At 43.0% G+C, this 16,343-nt stretch overlaps 1 protein-coding gene across 1 annotated transcript in view; it reads left to right on the forward strand.

The window, feature by feature from the left end:
• The window catches only part of TIAM2 (TIAM Rac1 associated GEF 2), a 320,913-nt gene that overhangs the window by 142,894 nt on the left and 161,676 nt on the right, over positions 1 to 16,343 (forward strand). Inside the window, 1 exon segment of the mRNA XM_081294660.1 lies at positions 2,675 to 2,804. The gene's annotated coding sequence lies outside the window, so the exon portion shown is untranslated.

Genomic DNA, 16,343 nt, shown 5'->3' on the forward strand with positions numbered 1-16,343 from the left:
ATCTTAGGTTCCCTCCTTCCTGGCTCCTGTTTTGAAGAAGCAGATTTTTCAAACTAGGGCACTGAAAGAGAAAGGAACTCTGTTTTCTTTTCTTTTTTTTTCCCTCCCTGGCTAGTGATTTTTACTTTATTTTGAAATTTGCTGACCTTTCCCCTTTGTGCAAGGTATCCGACTTTGACTTGGATTTGCTTACAATGTGTTTAGGAAATCCACTTTGGAGGAAAATCTGAACCAGGTGGGAATCTCAACTAGAGAAACTGCCTGTACCTGGCACCTGGTTCTCTGTAAGCCAAGTCTTAGCCTGGTGTGAAATCTGGAGGGTGAAGCCCAGCATGATGCAGATGGTTGATAGGTTTCAGTGTAAAGAGGCTTTGTGATTAGGGCAAAAGCACTTCTTACTAAACTTCACAAATTACTAGCAGAGTTTTCCTTTCCATATTGAACCCCCCCCCCCAAATGATTTCTATTCAAGTTGACATTTTCTCTGAATAGGAATGGGGTCCATGTGGGTCCGGATGGCATTGGGTCTGGGTGTTCTCTCTTGCATCCTGATGGGGTGGGTGGCATCCTAGCCTGGAACCAGCTAGAAGTGCACAGTCTCCACCGGCCAAGCAAAGATTAAAAACTTACTTGAAGTTGAATAAAGGCAGATTTTACCCATCATCCATTGGAGGCCTGCTCCTGTGGGGAAAGTGGTTATTTGTGCACACACTCGGCAATAACCATATGTAGCCAGCCTCCCTTGGGATGAAGCCCCTTGTGAACTTGAACATTTTTGTGCTTTCATTCCTCATCTGTAGAAGTCCTAAGTGATTCCTTTAGTTGTCCCAGTGTGTAAATGACTTGCTGAGCTGCAGATGGTTGGTTTGTGCATTATGTCCATTCTCTGGTCCTCACTGCTTTGTCTGTAAAATGAAGGGATTAGAGAAGATCTTTCCAAAAGCCTACTTCATCAGCAGTGGTAGCATCTTTTTCACTTGGCAAAAGCCTGTTGGTGCCAGGGGCTATATCAGCCACTTCACCAGCATCCCATTTAGTACTCTATATGCATTCAGCCCCAGCACCAAAACAAACAAGAGGTACTATGCAGTAGCTCTCCAGGCCTGTAGAGAAGGGCACGGGCTGCCAGAGGTAAGGAACTCTATAGTAGAGCTGTTTCAGTCTGATCAGAGGTCAGAGCACATGTGTTCTTAGAAGGACACCATGCCGGTCTCTACAGCTTTATGATTCTGAGAAAAGTACTCACGGGCACTTTTCCCTGGGGTAATCGAAGGACAAAGGTGAATTCTGTACCTGCCTCGAGACTTGAAAGTATTGGGAAAACAGTTTTTCTCATTGTAAGATTTAATTACTAATATCAGGACCAGAGATCATAAGAAGTAAAACAATGTGACATAATTTAAAAATTTTCTGACACTTTTTAGAAAGAAATTTCCTAGAAGAAATAAGGTATGAAGTTGGGTGTTGTTTTTTCTCCTTGAGAATGTCATAAAAGCTGGTTTAGTGATTGTCATTTGGTGTCAGATAGATAAGTCACCTCTGCCTACCTTAATATTTTTGCTTCATAGGAAAAGAAAATCCTCCTAAATTGCTTGTTATATTTAGGTCTTTGGGTGGGATCTTGTGAATGTGCTATTATTATAGACTGAAATCTATGTATAGGGACACTCAAATTAAAAGTGGTGTAAATCCATGTCTTTAAAAAAAGAAAGCAATTACTATGTTGGAAAGCCAAGCTATAAAAAGTAAATGAAATCGTAGGCGATGCCAGTCAGGATTGCATTTTACTAAGCAAATCTCCCTGAATCTCTTCCCCCTTTTGTGTCCTGCAGTGGCAGAGCGGGGATTGCAAATGTTTCAAAACCAGGATCATAGAAACTTATAGGTGACTGATTGGAGATTGTCCCTGTGGGCACCATCCTATGGATTAAGTGACAGATCCAAAAGGACCACTCAGCTTTTACCTTGTTATGTGTCATTTTAGTTGTTCCCTAGAACATGGTCCTAGTTAATAAAATTAAAAGGGTTAGCTTTTATTTAAGGCACACTTATCCACATTGTAATATTTTCTCAACAAAGTTGAAATTAATTTCCTTGACAATAAATGTCGTTTTGCAACTGAAGTTTAAATAATACCTGACAATTTTGCCAATTCCAGTTTAAAATATTATTCTTATTAGGTACTAGGGATTGAACTCGGGGACACTCAATCATGGAGCCATATCCCCAGCCATATTTTGTATTTAATTAGAGACAGGGTCTCACTGAGTTGCTTAGTGCCTCATGTTGCTGAGGCTGGCTTTGAACTCACGACCCTCCTGCCTCAGCCTCTGGAGCCACTGGGATTACAGGCATGGGCCACCACTCCCAGGCTAAAATCTATTTTTAATACATAATACACAAGTGTGTGTGCGCACACACTCATATTTGAGCATCTTTTATTTCCCAACAACTTCTCCCTCTAGAGCCAAAAGAAATGAAGGAAGGGAAGAAAAGCCTTTGTGGGCTTCTGGAAAGTGCTGTGACTCTTTTTTTCACTGAGCGGGGGGATGTAAGCCTCACCTGACAGTCTGGAGACTCAGAAGAAGGAACAGGATTGACTGTTCCACAGGTTTCTTAGTAATCCCAGCTGAGAAATACGATGGGGCTCTCTAACAGTTCTTCTTGCTCACAGGTACCTTGAGGCCCCGCCAGACGTGGAAACAGAAAAACGCTGACTTCCAGGCATCTTGTTTCATCATCAGAGAGTGTTGCATGGCTTTGGCTGGATAAAAACGAACTAAGGAGAGGGACATCAGACCCAGGTAAGCTGTCACACCATAAAAAGTAAAACAGTGTTGCCCTTAAGGACCTGTTCAGAATTTCAAATGATACACATCTTTGTTGCTTCCTCAGCAAATACGAATGAGGTTGCATCATTGTGAAGCGTTCTGCGAGTCCTTCTGACTGTTAAGACTCATCCTCTGTGATGAGAACCGAGTTTCTCTCCCCCCGCCCCTTCGTGGGAGTAGCCTGTCTTAAAGCGAAGCAGTTACTTTTCTTTGCAGAATTTGCCATGGTTAATCATGTTTTGAAGGGAAGAGATAGCTACCGAGCACCAGCACCAAGGGAGGCTTGGAAAGTTTAGATAACAAAGGGGCTGTGAGCTTGAGGGGGATGCTTCCAAGCAGGACCGACTGGTCAGCAGGGACTGACTCACCGTGACTCAATGGCAGCCTGTGTGGCCCTTTGGCTCTGGGACCAGCCTCTGAAAGCACAGAGGCAGTGCTTCCATTCTCCCACAAGAACCTGAAGGGTGGATTACACGGTGGTAGTCATGGCTTGCCTTGAGTGTGGGCTCAGCCTCGCTCAGGGACTTGGTGAGAAGCTGTCACACACCGTTGGCTTTGACTTCGCATGTGGTTGGGGAAGACTGGCTGCTGCTGGTCTTATACACCAGTGAGACTGTCCCCAGAGAAGTGGGGGTGGAGAAAAACCTTGTTTGTTCCTTGTTATGGGGCCCAACTTTACCTGCTTGGAACACTGTTCTTGTCGTGTTCTGACTCACTTCATAACTTCTGTTTGTGGACTTCGGCTATTTGGGCTCAGTAGCAGACATTATAATTACTGTAATTTTATAGAATATTTTATTATCCGATAGGGCAAATAATCATTTCCCCCCTCAAAATATGCTTTCTTGACTATTCTCCACAAGGTTATTTTTTCTAGATGAACTTTAAAAAAATCTACCTACCACATTGTTTAAAAAATGAATGTTTAGCAACGTAAGGAGAATTGACCTACTCTTGATTTGAATCTTCCTATCCAATAACATAGACGGCTCCAAACTTTTTAAGTATTTATGCCCTTTAGTAAGTTTTTCATAGGTTTTTAAATTTGTTTATGCGTGCAATACTGGGATTGAACCCAGGGTGCCATATTTACTAGAAAGAAGAAAAAAATATGGGAGCCATATCCCCAGCCCTTTTTATTTTTCATTTTGAGGCAGAGTCTCACTAAGTTGCCAAGGCTGGTCTTGAAGTTGTGATCCTCTGGCCTCAGCCTCGTGAGTTGCCTGGTTTGGCTAAATTTTTATAAAATTTCATGCAGTTGATATTCACTGGATTCTCTTAACACATTTTGTACGTTGACAGTCTGTTGAAAATTCCATTGTGAAAATGCACTTTCATAAATACTTCACACAGTTAATTAGCTGAGTAAAGGTGTTACTTAATTTTCCTGTCAATTTCTTTGTTTTTAAAAGGCTAAGTACATGTATGCACCTATGTGTTAGATGTACCTTTGGATGAGTCAAGACATTTTAATAGCTGTCATTGTTGCTGATATTTAAATTTTTTTGCAATTCATTTATAGTTATATGATAAATAAAAACAATAATTCTTATAAATGGAGTTGTGCTGTTTCCTCACATACACACATTGTGTAATCAAGTTAAACATCTATCTCAATCATTTATCACTTCTTTATTGCCAAAACATTCAAAATCCTTTCTTCTAGGCTTTTGAGATCTGATACAGTCAATACTGTCACTCAGCTGTGCAATAGCACACCAGAACTCTTTGATATTCTTTTATAATTTATCTCTAGTTTTAAAAATTAGTGGTCTCAAATTGAAAATGAGTTTTGTTTGCTTTTGAAAGTGAAGTAGTAATTAATCTGGATACTATCATTGTCTTTGGATATAATAGTCTTTAAGACTAAAACAAAAGGCAGAGTTTGTATCTAAAGACAAGGAACTAAATGTATTAGGAAGGTTTTCTGCAACATGGGCTTTAGGACTGAAACGGAGCATTATTAATTTGAATTAACTTATTCATTTTTCATACTTTTGGATAGAATCAAAAGTTAAGAGAATTCTTGGGAACAAAAGCACATTGCATATATGATTTGAAGTATCTGTGGAAATTATTTTAATTTGTGTCTTGAAGATGTATAGAAAGAGACCAGAAGCTATTAACCGAGGTGACAAATTTACAATTTCTGTAAATGCTACTTTGGGATGGCAGAAGAGCTTCTTGAGGATGTAGGGTCTACTTTTTATAATATGCAATAGACAGTTTGGGAGGAAAAGAAAGGCTTGGGTGAGTGAGCAAGGTTACACTCATGTTAAAAAGGAAACTTCAGGTTGAACTATCTAAGTCGTTTGCCAAAATGTTTTCTCCAGTGTCTCCTTGTGTGGTCTCCCTAGTGGGTCTGAGGCTTGTGTGAAAAGGAATTGAAGTTTGGGAGCTTCCCTGGTCTTTCTTTCCCAACTCTCATCACCACGTGGTGCATGGAATGGACCACTCAGTGGGTTTGCCTTTGGAAAACTTAAGAAACCGATAGCAATCTCTGTCATGTCCAGCATTAATCATTAAGTCCCTGTCCACCCAAGCAAAATTAAATGGAAGATTAAGGCATCTGTGAAATAATTCAGGGAGACTCCTTTGAGGATGGTCAAGATTTGTTTCCTCCATTTCTATTGCACTCCAAGCCTCTTTAGCATGTGAGGAACTTTTCTTCTCACTTCTAAACATTTGCATTGTAGATACACTAAAGGAATTTGGCACATAGAAGAATCATTTCCTCTATTTTCTGACCTTGAGTTGATCAGCCATGTGTTCAGTTACTGTCCTTTGCAATTCCAGGCCCCGGGCCAGTTAGACTTCCTCTGTTGCCCATGTTGATGCTCTTGCCTGTGTGCTTAGGTAGTACCTCAAACGCATGTCTGGTCAAACTGGTTTTGACTTTCCTTGTTCTCCAGTCTCCTGGTCCCCTTTCTGAACCCTGGGACTTGACTGACAGCTGGATCCCATTTTGAGTACGTAGATAATCATTGACACCATGGTGGCCCAGGGCCTCTGCTGCCTGCCTCAGCCCTACTTGAATGCAACCCAAAGAAACCACAGGCTGTTACCAAGAGCCATTTCTGTGTCTCTTGGTAATAGACTGAGTGTTTTGCTCCCTTAATTCTCAAGGGCAGTTGGCATGTTTCCTAAAGCAACTGTTAAAGATCAAATATAGACTTTAAAATACAAAAAACCACAAACAAAACAACAACAACAAAAACAACTTTGGAGTGACCTTATTTGTGGTCCATAATGTTTGTTCTGTTTTGTGATATTTCCCAGTCATGGAGTTGGTATAGATAACACTTTGCTTCTAGATTCAGAGTTAACACAGCAAGTTTCTCAAATTTAAAGATAAAAGTTTAAGAGCAGAAAGTCAAAAAGAAACTTTTGAACTGAAGTCAAGAGGAAAACTGTGCGAGTGAGTTACATGAAGAAAGAGAAAACTTGCCCCAGAGATTCGCTGGGCAGTGACTTTCTCAGAGCAGCCCTACCTGCTTCCTGCTCGTCTTCTGAGCCTGCTCATTGCCCTCCTGTCGCTTACTGACTTCTGTGGTCACTGTTCTTTTCCTGCCTCCTTTTGGGTTCTATTTCAGCACCATCAGACAGTGATGTCCTTCCCAGGCTGCCATCCAAGGTGGTCATCAATGGATGAGTTTTGTCTTTGAATTTGCCTTCACCTAAATCATGACATGCCAGTTACTGCCCTTGTAGTTGACCTTTCACTGGGACCTCTCTCCGGGGGTTCCTGTGTGTTTAACTCCCATCTGGATGTCTCCATCTGGATATTGGTGACCCTCCTGGACTAAGTTCACCAAAAAGTAGCCAGGTGCTGTGGCACATGCCTGTAATCCCAGGGGCTAGGGATGCTGAGGCAGGAGGATCCCAAGTTCAAGGCCAGTCTCAGCAATTTAGCAAAGTTTTAAGCAACTTAGTGAGACCCTGTCTCAAAATTTAAAAAATGAAAAGAGCTGGAGATGTAATTCTGTGGATAAGCATCCCAGGGTTTAATCCCCAGTGTCAAAAAAAAAAAAAAAAAAAAAAAAAAAGCCTTTTCCTTCAGGATTGTATCTCTTTTTAGAGCCCCTGCTACAAAGAGTGTGCTTGAGATTTGAAGAGCTCTATGATTAAGTCCTGTCTGAGCTAATTGATCTTTTCCTATCTTATCACATTGGCTAGAACCTCAACATTGGCTTGTTCCTGGACTTAAGTGGAAAGATTGCATTTTAACCATTATGTTAGCTATAAATGTTTTTTGGGTGTATACTTTTTAGTAAAGTTTAAAAAATATTTGTCATTATCTGATTATGAATCAACATTTTTAAAGTTTAGAGGCTCCTTATTTATACCAACAAATGTCAGAACCGAAATGTAGTAATTTTAAGGAAACTAGACTAGTATTTTAATGAAAGTGACACAGGTCAAAGAAACATTCATGGTTAAACAGGAAAAAGGTAGGAGTGTGGTTTGGAGGAAGTGGGCTATTGTGGTAGCTTGTTTAATTCTGGTAGGCGTCAGTTCTTTATTTGCTGAATGATGTAAAAGTGATGTAAATTTAGGTTTGCTAACTTTTTGTTGACGACTTTAAGTGTATTTTCCCTTTACTTTAATAGTTCAGGAGGCTGACAGTGAAGGAGGGGTTTTGGAAACATCTTGTTACCCCCATGTCCGGGGGTGCTGACCATCATCACTGCAACCTTTATGTCTAAGCAACTTGGAATTTAATCCATCCTGTAACTAAGAAAACTAAACCTGAATCAATCCCAGATGAGGGCCTCTGGAAAAGCCTGAATGTTCTTTACTCATCAGAATCACAAGTTAATCAGAACATCATAATTTTATTATTTATGTAATGATCACTGAGTGAATGGTGATTAGCTCTCGGATAGGGTCATACAATCCTTACTTGGGTGACATAAATGACCCTGGGAATACTGTGGTTCATCTTTGGTTCAACAATTATTTCATCTATTGACTCTCTTATGTATATGTGCATTTTAGACAGATTTTCTGGGAAATCTGTGTGCACAGAAGAAAGAAAGAAAAAGTGTACACAGGATGCATCATTTAGGCATTTTAGGAGACGATTAATTAGAGTTGTAAAGGTGCGCCCACACAGAGGTGCTCAGCAAAGGTTGAGAGTGTTGGATGAAAACAGGCCAGAAATGTCTTGGGCTGAAACATGTCATTCATTCTTGGTTTCTTTCTTAGAAAGTGAGCTGATCTCAATGATCTCCATTAGCTGTAAAATTTGGAAAAAATATAAAAGTTTTTAAAATTAAAATTGTTAGCTGTAGGGTTTTATGTCAAGGAACTTGCCATTATCCCTAGGCACAGCTCTCTGTAACTTTCTCATTCCTCCTCACCTGATTTACTTTATAGTTTTTCCATCCTGTTCTTCAAGGTCATTCTTCCAAAGCAGGGTGCAAGGTTGGGTTGCACACCTGTAATCTCAGCTACTTGGGAGGCTGAGGCGGGAGGATCACAAGTTTGAAGTCAGCCAGACCCTGTCTCAAATTCAAAAGGGCTGACATGTGGCTAGTAGTAGAGCACTTGCCTGTCATATGCAAAGCCCTGGGTTTGATCCCCAGCCCTGGGAGCGGCAGGGAGGATTCTTCCAAGTTGCTCTGGCCACTTGCGGTGTCCTGGGAGGAGCATCTTTGGAGTTAGATGTGATTCAGATCTTTTCTTTATTAACTCTCTTATGTATATGTAGATTTTAGGCAAATTTTCTGGGTCTTAACTTTCTCTTCTGTAAAATGGTGCAATGAAATACCTCAAATCTAGTCATGAGCCTTGAATGAAATAAAGGGTTGACACCATCATATTAAACATGTATTAGGTACTAAGTAAACTCTGGAAATTACGATTTTCCTTTTCCCTTAAGCCAAGATAGTTCTGCAGTTTCCTTTTCTCTCCCTCTCCCCCGCCTTTTTTTTTTTTTTTTTTTTTTTGACAGGGTCTCCCTGTGTGCCCTGGGTGGCCTGTAATTCCTGGTCTCAAGACCTCTTCCTGAGCAGCTAGGACTACAGTTACACAGCACTGTGCCTGGCTCTGTTTTTCTGTTTTATAGGATTTCTGTATCTCTGTTGTCCTGGAGCGGAGGGCAGGGGGATGGAATCCCAGCCCACTCCTGTCCTCCAGCATGGACGCTCCCCCTCCAGTGAGGCAGGGCAGTGGGAATAATGTTCTTTGCACTCTTTGGAGTTTTCCTGAGTCCTCACTCTTCCTGTGTCCATTACTGTTCTGAATGTTTATCCAAATGTTTATCTGTGCAGTGTTTGCAGGGCCTGGTTGACCCTAAGGAATAATTTGCCCCTTCACTTTCTCATTGAGGAACTAGAGAGCCAGTCTCTCTCTCCCATCATAAAGAGATGCCAGAACTTGAAGATTTTCTTTCTTGCTGAGTTGCTAACAAAGAAGCATTTTTTCTTTCAAAATGCTTTTTATTGAAGTCTTTGGGTGCAAGTCATGGTGTGGAGCTCTGTGATTTGTTCCAGTGTGGACACACCTGTGCTGTAGGGCTGTAGTGAATCTAAGGATGTTTCTAATTGCTCCAAGCTGTTCTGAGCCTTCCTTCCCCTTATCTTTCAGATTACCCACCTGTTGTGTGGAGCATTTCATCCTCTGCTGCCCCCTGACCCACCATCTGCCAGTTAGTCTGTTGGGACTGTGGTAGCCGGCTCCGCTCCCTCCCCTTTCCCTCACAGCGGGGCCTGGAGCTAGAGAGACTGGCTCTTTGTTCCCGGAGCTGCCTGCATCTTAAAAATGGAGGATGCTGGACAGAATGTCGGATTCCCCTTCCCCTTCAGGTGGCCTTAGACAGTCTTCCCCCGTGGCTAGCTGGATGTGAAGTAGAGAAGCTGCTTCAGAAGACATTGACTCCATGTCCCTCTGTGTTCACCAAAGTATGTCTCGGAAAGGTTGTGAGAGACAGCGCTGATAGGTGATTAAAACCTCCACTTCAACTTTAAAATGTGAAGAGTAAATGAAAGAGTTAGGAATGGAGGCAGGAAGGTTACGTGGTCTGTAGTGTAGGAGCCAGAAGGCTATAGACAGAAATCCAGGCCTGGGATCTTGATTGCTTTATGAATAGCTTCCTGTTTGAGAGGGCTCTGCAGATTGGAATGTGGGGGTTAGGGGTCTGGACAGATGGAATCGTGTTTCCAGTGGCCACTGTCAAAGATTGGCCTTGACTTTCCTTAATTCTAATGCTTTTGTTATCATGTAGTTTACTAAATACCATAAAGGGTACTAATACCTTTTTGCTATCAGTTGTTTAGTGACAAGAGATGGATTATGCAGTCATTTTGGCATTGGATCAGAGATTTTTTGGAGGTGATGATGCTAAATGTTTTCAGATGAATCCCAGCTTTACCACTGAATTAGTAGTGGACTGATAAAGGATCCTTGGAAGGTGGATGAGATAAGGCACAGGGGGCTTCCTAAGCTGCAGGAGGTTGTACTCCCAAGCTACCTGGTGCAGCACGACAGTCCCACCTTCTGCACCTCTTTTTCTCTAGGTGCTTCTTGGGCACTGAAGTGGGTCAATTTCTTTCATATTCTGCCAGTTGTTCTGGTTTGCAAAGGCCCACAAACCTCCCTTGGGATTGATGGGATCCCTGTCTGGGATTGGACATCGGTTCACTCTGCCACGGGGTACCAGCTCCAGGGATGGGCTCCACCTTGACTCCTGTGCTCCACCTGCTCATGGCACTCTGGTCTGCAAGATGCCACTTCTTCAGGAGGTCGGCCCTGGTGCCTTTGCCACTAATCCTAGGTGACTGATCAGATGGCGTCTGCCTTGACAGGTCATGGGGTTCGTTTCCAGCCATCTGATCTCATTTGTGCCTTAAATGTCTTCTGAAATAGGATCATGTTTTTTTCTTGTTGGGCTTCAACAGCAGAAGTGTGTCTGCTCACGGTTCTGGAGGCTGGAAGTCCAAGGGCAGGATGAGTCCTGGAGGAGGGTGGTGGAGCCCCCACACCAGGAACACACCAGGTTGCATACTTAACAATGGTGAAGATGGCAGGGTTTATGTTGTGCACATTTCCCCACAACTGATCAATAAGAACCATTTACAAAAAGTCATGTTCCCTGTACACTGTTTCTCTAAGAGAAGTCAAATTGGCACGTGTGAAATTTTCAATTTAAGAATTGTGTTCTGGTCAGTCTTGGGAGAAGGTTTTGATTATTGCCAAAAGAGGCTCAGAGCACAGATCTGGTAACCAACCCTCTCCCTGCTCTGCCTTCCCCTGGACCTGTGGTGGGGGACACTCCTTGAACCCTTTCTTGGTGTTTGTCTGGAAGGCAGAATTCTGAGGGCCATGGGTAAGTGGCTTCCTGAGAGAAATTTATTTCCACTGAAATTTCCCAGAGGTTGTAGGATAACTAGATAAGGCTGTCCACCCTCCAACCAATAAATAAATAAAATAAAATCAAGGTCTAGGGAGACCGCAGTCATTTGTTTTAAAATATTTAAATTTATTAACTGATAAAAACTAAAATCATACATTTGTATGAGGTATCGTGACATCTCAATACATGTATACATTGTATAATGTTGAAGTTCCACATAACTCCTTCATCGTTGCCTCATAGCAGAGACATTCAAATCCCTTCTTCCAGTTTTTTTGAAACATACAGGGTGTCATTGTCACCCATAGTCACCCCACTGTGCATAGCACTCAGAGCTTCTCGTATCTCACTGTGATTTAGTGTCCATCAACCCACCTCTCCCTGACCCTCTCTGCTCTCCACTTACATGAGATCAGCCCCTTAATATTTTGCATATGAGTGAGGTCACGTCGCACTTGCCTCCCTGCCTGGCTTATTTCATATAACATGCTGCTTTCTAGTTCTGTCCACGTTGTTGCGAATGACGGGATTTCATTCTTTTTATGGCTGAACGTGTTCCACGGTGCCTAAGTGTCCCATTTTCCTCATCCGTTCATTAGTTGGTGGATGCCCAGGTTGCTTCCGTTTCTTGGCCACGGTGAATAGTGTCAGTGAATGTGGGAGGCAGGCGTGTCTCTGACACCCTGATTTCTTGGGTGCACATCAGTGGTGGGTCTTGTATGGGAGTTCTGTTTTGAATGTTTTTGAGGAGGCCCTGCACTGTTTTCCATGATGGCTGCACCCGTTGGCATTCCCACCACAGGTGGGCAGGGGCTGCCCTTTATTGCCCTCTTGCCAGCACTTGTTATCTTTTGTCTTTGGGGGGATGACCATTCTTACTGGAGTGAAGTGATGTCTCTTTGTGGTTTTGGTTTGCATTTCCCCTGATATTTAGTAACACTGTTGGTCATTGTATATCCTCAAAAATGTCTAAGTCTCTGGCCCACTTTTTAAGTGTCTTATTATTGCTATTGAGTTTTTGGTGTTCTTTATATATCTTGGATAATAACCCTTTGTCAGAACTGTACTTTGCAAATATTTTCTCCCTGGGAGATCCCCATTTGGTGAACATCAAGCTCATACCATTTGGGAGTCCTCTTCAAGGAAAAAACAAAACAAAACCGCAAAAAGATCCTTATTCTGTACTTTTTTTTCTCTCTTGGTGCCAACACCCAGAGTGAATCTTCTCTGATTCTACAAGGACATTTGTTATGAGCACATGTCATTTGTTTTGATTCTCAATTAGAGGCAGAATAAAATAAGGATTTTTCTATCCCAAACTGCTTCCTTCATCTGAGTTTTATTTCCAGAAGCAAAAAAGACTTGGAATAATGTGTAACATTCAGAAGATTTGACAAGTAGCTGGGAAACCCCTAAGAATGGAAAATGGGTTACGCCATTGGAACTCAGCTGCAGTCCATGTTTAATTTAACCATTTTTTCTGAACTTCAATTTGACAATAATTTAGACTGTAATAAAGTATTACAAAGTGACCTTTGACCAAAACCAATTAACTTTGAATGTCTCTCCTGGATTGTTGCATTATAAAATTTTAGAGGCATTTTCTGAGAAATTACATAAAATTTCCATGGTAATTTTGACCTTGAGGTATTCTTGGGTCAAAGAAGATGCACAGTCTCTTCTTTGGTAATTACTTTCTCATCTTTTTCCTCCTCTCTGATTAGTCTTCCTATTTGTTTTCTGACTTAGATAAATACTTCATCAACCCCAGATTAGAATCCTCTTATTACCTGTGGGAATTCCTGCGTGTGGCCCAGGGCTTTAATGGAGCGAATTAGGGAGCGTTTAGCATTGAAAGTGACTCTTAGTGATGAGGTGGACCATTGGGAGCTTAGAGAAGTCACAGGAAGCCTGACTCCTAATGGGGTAGAGCAGGCAGAAGCAGGGTCCTGGTCTAGTTATTGGTGCTTTGTTTTAGTACAAAACAGCATGAGCAAGTTTCATAATCCTTATTTCTTCTTCTCAGGAGAAGCACCTTTCAGAAGTAAAATCCCAGGTATTTTTTTCAGGTCATGAAAATGGACACAGAAATCAAAGAATGTGCCTCATTTCTTTTCTGGAGCAGGGCTTACTCTATGCACAGAGTGGGTGAGGCTCGCCGGGTGGGCATCTGCTGCCAGCCTTCCCACTTGGCCACGTCCCTGACTGCTGGAGGGAGGGTCAGTGTCCAGGTCTCCGGATGTTCTGAGTGCCAGTGAGGCACTTGGACATAGTTGACAAATTCATTGTCACCCTTGGCCAAAGCCAGAATTAAAGGTGAAAAAAAGCAAACTCTGGGAGCCAATTACACCCTGTTGTCATTCAAGCAGGACTTTTACACTATCTCAGGCCATTTGCATAACAAAAAAATAATTGAAAAAAAATTTTCAGGAATGGGAGAACTTTATCAAACTGGTTCCTCTCTGTGGTGAATTGAAGGCTCCTCTGACTTCATAAGTCTTCAGAAAAAGCAAAATTAAAAGTGGTTCAACATCCGTCAAGGGTGGCAGCCATTTCCACTGAATGTGAATTTGGCCAGATTATTTTTGGCTGGTCTACATTGCAGAGGAGAGGGCGTGGTGGAAAAATGAGATAAGAACGAGTTAAACGAGGAATTCTGTATTGTTCTGAGTTATCCGTGGTGGAAGGGGGAGAAGTCAAGAACAGAGCCAGACAAAAAGTAGCTGGCACATCTGCGTTGAGCTTTGGTTGGGTCAGGAGTGCTTTCAGACGAATGTCCCCCTGTTCGGTGCACCCCCAGGAACGCTGGAGTACATTCTGAGAACCTTACTTAAAATATGACACTGAGATTTGTCTTAAAATGAGCTCCTCTGTACATTCCCTTCTTCTTCTGAGGTGGCCGCAGGGCCAACGTGTTGTTGGACCCTTTAGAGCTGTTTGAACATTTTTATTTTTAGCAGGAGAAGGAGATAGTGGTGCTGGCACTGGGATAAATCGACCAAGAGTCTCAGTTGAAAGAGTTTTGTGTTGGAATTTGTTCCCTCACCCTGGCTGGTTGGGCAGAAGCCAGCTACAACTTCACTGTACTTCACTGTCCCCACCCAGATTTCTCATCCTCAGAGTTTGTTCATTGTGGGGAGGAAGGTCTTTTCCCATGGCCTCCTGCCCGTGGGCTCCCATCCTGTTGCAGGTGTTGAGCACTGTTGTACCCATCCCCTCTCGGGCAGCTGCCCTGGGTGCCACCATGTTTTCGTTCCACCCCCCTAGCACCCATCCCATTAGTCAGCCCATTCTGTCAGGGCACTTTAGGATGTCACTTACCTTTCAGCTCACATACCCCTCTGATACTTTAATTATAGAATTGGAATGATAATAAGGATTACTGTTTGAGATCACCTACTAAGAGTCCGTTTCTGAGTTCAGGTTCCTCACTTGTTTAATTTTATTTAGGCCTCAGGACACTACAGGGGATGCATTGTTATTTCCATATACAGGGAAGGAAAGTCAAATTCACAAGGATCAGAAACCTCACAGTTGTGGGGCGTGGTGGTGCATATCTGTAATCCTAGTGGCCTAGTGGGAGGCTGAGGCAGGAGGATCGTAAATTCAAAGCCAGCCTCCACAACTCAGCATGGCCCTGGATCTAAATAAGATATTAAAAAAGCTGGGAATCTGGCTTGGTGGTTGAGTGCCCCTGGGTTTGATCCCCAGTACCAAAAAAAAAAAAAAAAAAAAAAAAAAGCTCAGAGTCTCACTGATGGGAAGAGGCAGAGAGCGGCTTTAAATGCCCTCAGCATTGCCCTCTCGCCTTCCATAGAGCTGGCAGAACCTCCAGAGGTCATCTTTTCTGAGTGCTCGTGGCACTGATTACACATTAAAATCCTTCTGGGAGTTTAAAACAGAGAAAGAGATTTGCTTGGTCTCTGTTTCTGGCCTGTCCGGCAGACACTCTCGGGCAGGACTTCAGGAGACCCAGTGGTGATTCTGCAGCTCAGTCAGGTGAGTACCACTGGTCCAGTCCAAGTGCCTCAGTGTTTTCTAGATCATCAGGTAGTTAGTTACAAGCAGGGACTTAACCCCAAGTCTTCTGATAGCCCCTAATCTCTTTCTGCTGTCTAAACATAGGAAACTTTATTTGGGAGGCATCTTACCCCATGACATGCTGCCACTGTGTACTCGAGGGCCCGGCTCCATTTTGAAGGATCACAGATAGTGAGAATGTGACCTTGTGGATATTAGCTGAAACCTTAATATTGTTACCCGTGTGCTAGGAGCCACAAGCAAATATACGATGTATGGCACCTTTGGTTGTAAAGTGACGCCAGCTAGCCACTGAGATGATTATGTTAAGATTTACATTCATATGGAAATTGGACTCCCGCTGTTCACCTTGGCCTGCTACGGGATTCATGTTACGGGACTCATGGAGAGTTCCCATTGGTTGGGGAAGGATAGTAGGAGGGAATTCCGGGGGAGGTCCGGGGGACCGGGGGACGCGGGTTCCGGTCAGATGCCCGCGTGGGAGGACCGGTTTTGGCTTGCTGGCGCTGAGAGTGTTGGCGGCTTTTTCAAAATAAAGTTTTGTTCCTGCTTGAGTGGCTCGTGATTCTGTGCCCAGCCAAGACTGCGGCACCCGTGATGCATGCCTTACATTGATTCCATCCCTGTGTGCATTCACATGTATACAGCTGTCAATCATAGTTGGTTTGCATGACTGCCTGCTCACAAGGTGGTTTGCATGTGTGGCATCCCCAGCACAGCTAGGCAGGACCATGACAATCTCTGTTTTCTGGAGGGAATGATTGGATATAGAGGTGACTCGTCCTGCACAGTCACGTAAGGTGTTCCTCAAGCCAAGACCAGAAGTGAGGTCTTTCAGTCATGGTTTGGTTCTCTTGTCACAGAGCCACTGAGCCACCTATGACTTGTGAAGGACGTGGTGTGCCCTATCTAGAGCCCTTTTGGGTGTTGGAGGGCATTGGTGATGCTGTGTTCCTGTTTTGGGCTGCTTCTCAGGCACTGGGCCGAACATCCCGAGGGCTCAGGTCCTCATTCTCGGGAGACTTTCTTAGTGCTTTGCTCTCCCTGTCCCCCAAGGTCTTAGTGACTCTGAAATGCCTCTTCTACCTCTGAATATATTAATCCTTGTCTCTTAG

Source organism: Spermophilus citellus (genome assembly GCF_964194105.1).
Source record: "Spermophilus citellus genome assembly, chromosome: 5".
NCBI classification, from domain to species: domain Eukaryota; kingdom Metazoa; phylum Chordata; class Mammalia; order Rodentia; family Sciuridae; genus Spermophilus; species Spermophilus citellus.